We start from the raw sequence: 5501 nt of genomic DNA on the forward strand, positions 1-5501 counted from the left end.
AATTTAATGTCCTGCAGCAATGCCTTAAGTCAAAAAGGAACATACTCTTAAATATGGCAAAGACTTATGGTACTCCATTGTAACATAATAATGAATTCTTCTCAATCAATTACTGAACAGTGATTGATCACGTGGGTGCCTACAACTCACTCAGCAAGGCTCAAACAATAAGTTAAACAAAGCTACTTTTGGAAGCCGAAAGCTGCAGGTCGGAAACTAAAGCTCATGTTACTGTATACATCGGTCTTGAACCTGCAAAGTCAAAATGGTGTGACTTTGCTTAAAAGTGAATAAACTTATATAGAGACACAAAAATTTGACATTACCTAATGAGTCAAGGTCATCCGCACAAGCAACATCATCAGAGATAAGTCTTACCATATATGGAAGGTATGAGCTGGCGAGAAGCTACCCTGGGTAGACCTCTTTACCTAAAAATGAAGATTTTTCCTAGCAACAATGATATGTTCTCACTACTCTCTTTCTCTAAAACTTCTCTTTACATTTTATGCTTAACTCTTTGAGATCAATCAACTTATTTGTATGTCGGAGTCAAACGCGGGAGACCACCTCTCACGTTAAGACTAACGGTGTTCTTTGAATGTAGATCCTAACGAGGAAGCTATCATTTGGAGTGGATCCTGGACCTTCCCCCTGCCATAATCTTGTTGTTTTAACAAGTGGCGCTCACCGTGGGGCTGCGCTATAGAATAGAAAATGCCAGTAGTTCAGTCCCTGTTTCTAAGTTATCATCTTACTAATGGCCGGAAAGAATCCTCCTCCGAAAGATAATCCTAAAAGTCCACTACCTGCCTCTGGCTCCCTTGCTACACCAGGGGTAGGTTGCTACTCTAGAAAAACAGATGAACCAGAGGTTGAACCGTTGTCTCAAGATGTTACACAGTTTCAAACACCTCTTCTCACACGAGTAGCTTCATATTCACCGAGTGAGGTTCTCCTCCCAGTGGAAACGATGGAGATAACTCCTAAAGGAGTGAGAAATAATTTTATACAGCTAAGGGAGCTTTTGAATGGGTATGTCCAGGAAAAACGAAACAAGGGGGTGAGAGTTCGCTTGTCTTACGATGAACTAGAAGTCACACTCTCACCCATGCGTCCACCTTTGTGTGGAACCACTTCCCTAAGTGTCAGCCGTGCTACAACAAGTCCAAACCCCATTCCTTATCTCATGTCAGATTGTTCCCTTGGACAAGGGTGTACACATCATGGCTCCCCCTATGTTCCATCAAGAAGCCTAGAGTTCACTGTTAAGCAGCTTCTCATGCTAAGTCATCCAACACCGCCTCTGACATGAACCTCCTTTGGAGAAGCTTTCAGGTCGCTACCTTTGGCTAGTGTTGCAGTAGCTGGAAGTCTGCAACCACCAACTTACACCATCGAAGGTTCCCCTGCGCTGAACACACCCCTGGCTCACCTAACTGCCTTGCTAGCCCATTTCAGTCAATAGCTAGCAGGAAATCCCACTTGGCAGGCTGCCTTGGGCCAGCCTGGCACAAGTATAGCTAGGGCAGGCACGAACCTTGGCGTGCCTTCCATGCCTTACAAGCCAAGCTCTTTATCATGCTTCTCTGACGGGATAACTAACTACGTCTTCCAGACCAAGATAAAGATGCCTTTGAACATCAAGACGTATGGCGGCATGGAAGATCCCGAAGACCATCTCCAAGTGTTCACTAGAGCTGCTACCGTTGAATGATGGAACAATGCTGAGTGCTACCACATGTTCACGCAGACCCTCATTGGACCTGCCCGTCTATGGTTCTGTGGGTTACCCCCAAGAAGTATAATCTCGTTCAATAATTTATGCAAGGGCTTCCTTACCCACTTCACCATTAACGAAGATGTCCAAGGGATACCACAGTCATGCACCAGATCCAACAAAAGGACCACGAGAACATTCGAACCTTCATGGATAGATACAAGAAACAGGGCTTGACGTATAGCGGGGAAACTAAAAAAATGAGGGTCTCTGTCTTCATTAATGCCATTAAAACAAGAAGCTCCTTAGAAGATTCCACGAAAACCATCCTTAAACCATGGAGCAAGCCTTCAAAAGAGCACAATCCTTTTTGAAGGGTGAAAAAGTTTTAGAAAAACACGCTGCTAAGAAAAGAGAACAAGGAAGCTGGATGGAACATGCTCCCTCAACGAAGAGGCATAGGTTCCAGCCCTTCGTGGACAAACGACCATTCAGACCATATGGAGAAAGAAGATTCAACTAGAGGAGAAGGTCGCCACGTCCACACAAAGGGCACGAGAAAGAAAAACACATCTTCACTACCCTAACCAAGACACCTCAAGAGATATTGTCAGCCGAAGATGTCATGTACAACTTCAGACCTACCAAGCCTTTAAGTAGGAAAGACACAAGTAAGTTCTGTGCTTTCCACAATGACACAAGGCATCACACTAATGATTTCTTCCAACTGAAGAAAAAAATAGAAGAAGTTGTCAAAACGGGTGAACTAGCTCACTTGATGAAGGACATCAAAGATAAGAAGGAAGGAAAGAAATAAGTCGGTGTCAACATGGTATGGGTAAAAGATGGACAAGAGGAAAAGGGGAGACGAATGTCATCTTAGAACCAACGATGCATATGCTTTCCCCTAACTGATCCCAACAACAAGTTAGAAACACCCATCATCGTGGAAGCTGAGTTGGAAGGCTCCCCCACTGATAGGGTATACATGGATCCAAGGGCAACATCAAATGTGATGTATGAAAGATGCTCCTACCAAGTGATAGGTTATTATCTAACGGATGGTATTTACCCAAATTATGTCGTGTTTGTAAATTTATTTACAAGGGGTACAACATTAAACGAAAAGATAACTAAGTTTAATGGTGCTCATATGGCAGCATAAAAATACGTCGAACGAGCGTCTGGTGTTTTGCAGAAAAGATGACACATTTTGAGGATGGCGTGTAGGATTATCGAAAAAACCCAAAATTCAAAATGTAACATATGCGTGCGTTATTTTACATAACATGATTTTAGAGAATGAGAGACACGACATTTGTGAGTACTAAGAGGAGGGGAGTCAACCAAATAGTGTAGAAATAAGTGATAAAAAGATAGAAGCGAACGAAAGGGATATTTATGACAGTGTTACACATCACAACCTTCGAGCGTATTTGTTTGAACACATTTGGAGGGTTTCACGAAACGACGTTGACGAAGACGATGGTTTATGTATTTTTTTAACTTTATGTAATTTTATTTTAACTTAATGTATGTTTTAACTTTATGTAATTTTTTAATTTATGTTATTTATCTAATTAACGTTTATGTTTTTTTATTTAAATTTAATAGATTTCTTATAGATTTCGTTTTTTAAATATAAAATAAAAACAAAGAATGCATGCCACGTGTAGCTTTATGTCACTCCTTCACGTTTCGTTCCACTTTCGCCTATTTTGTATCACACCACTTTTCTGACACTTGCTGATCTGGCTGTCATATGTCGCTTCACGCCCCCTTTTAAACCCTACACTTTGTATGGTCTAACAAAAGAGGATATCTCATCACGTACAAAAGTGGGAAATGTGTCATGCATGTGGGTGTGCCCTATGGATTCAACCAAGTTAAAAAATTACTTAAATAAATTATTCATTATAAGTATTCCACTAGATTATTTAAAAAAAGGCATGTATAGTAAATCTAATAATAATATACCTATGAATCTTGATATTCACCTTTGCATGCGTGGAGTTTCGCGTGCCCGGACCCATACTGAAGAAGAACATTGCTATACGTAAAGGTGTGGCTTGGTACGAAGGGTTGAAGGTGCCGCCTAATCAAGCCTTTGGTGAGCAGGTGTTGGTGGCGGCATGCATGAGTGATAAATGGCCGTGCAACAACAAGAATGTCCCTATGTTGCTACTAGACGGCGTGGGTGAGTCTTATCTCCTTAATGTTTTCCATATTTCTTAAGGATTTTAAAATAGGAATAACGTGCGAGGTTCCCTTTGCTTGTTTGCAGAGATTGATCTATATCACCAGTCGTTTCCCGCTAATGCTGGGGTTATGGGCGTGCGGCCCTTGCGCGATGACGAAGAGCTCTGGTACGAGCAAATTCGAGTGAATTTTATGAATCCCACTGCAGATGCTTTTGCAGAGCCACCCACTTCTACGGAAGGTGCGCACAAATTGCTTTCCAGGGAGGAGTCTATTGCCTCATCAGAGCATGGGTTAAATATCCCATCTTATACGTTTGAAGGTATTTTGCGCAACTTGTGACAACTGGCACAAAACCGGTAATATCCGTACTATTTTAACATTAATTATTAATTGCAATTATATGCTTAACCATCAACATTAAATGGACCCTAGTACACAGGGGAACGCGAAGAGAAGTTTAAAGCCAAATACCCCCATCTGTTCGAGAAAGCTCCTGCGAGAGATAACTCAGCCTGAATTTCGGGATGAAATTCTTTTAACGGCGGGAGACTGTGACAACTGGCACAAAACCGTTAATATCCGTACTATTTTAATATTAATTATTAATTGCAATTATGTGCTTAACCGTCAACATTAAATGATTACTTGCTTTACATAAGAATTCATGTATGTCTTATACCTCAAATATTGCTTTGTGCATTACAATAAGCGGTGCGTCAGAAAGACTAGTAAACTCACCGGTAGGACACACCGTGTCAGCACTTCTACAGAAAACAGTCAGACAATAGAGTTAGGGCCCAGGAGTAGGTCCAACATCTAGAATACCTTAAAACCCAAGTATGGATATAAGGGTTAGCATATAAACTTTCCGGAAGCTAAACTATGCATTAAAAGACACCCGGAACTCACCGTAAAAGCTGAATTTTGCAGAATTCAGCTAAAAACAGCAATTTAACCCCAATATATTATGCAGAATTTACGTTTTATTGTCCAGAATAACTTACAAAGTGTCGGGAATTGAAACTGTCACAAAAGGTGCTTCATACTTAGTGAAACTACGCAATTTAGCACTTTAACGAACCGTAACGAAACGAATAACCGGACACTACCCGAAACACCAAATTTTCACTAGAAACATTGTTTTAGTGTTATGAAGCTAGTTATGATCACCGAACATCATAACACATCTTAAAAACCCTAAACACCTAAAACACTAACTAATATACTTGAAATTTAACTAGATTGCATAACTAAAAGTTGAAACACAACCAACACCCCCCTCCCTTTTGGACGGTTGGGACATGGGTCCCACATGCTTGATTTTATTCCAATATTTTAATTGATATGTAGGAAGATATGAGACATAATGACCAAAAAATATACATATGTTGGATGGATTTTATAAATAACCAAAGGCATGAAGCCTTATCAACACTCAAAGTTACCAACATCCTTTCCCTTCTTCTCCCCTTTGGTCTCGGCTCAAACACACACACACATACAACCATCATTTTCATTCCTTTCCAATACATTCTAAGGTGATCTAAAGGTGTAAGAAGCTTATAAAGAAGGTGTGAGG

Source organism: Helianthus annuus, chromosome 8 (genome assembly GCF_002127325.2).
Source record: "Helianthus annuus cultivar XRQ/B chromosome 8, HanXRQr2.0-SUNRISE, whole genome shotgun sequence".
Lineage (NCBI taxonomy): Eukaryota > Viridiplantae > Streptophyta > Magnoliopsida > Asterales > Asteraceae > Helianthus > Helianthus annuus.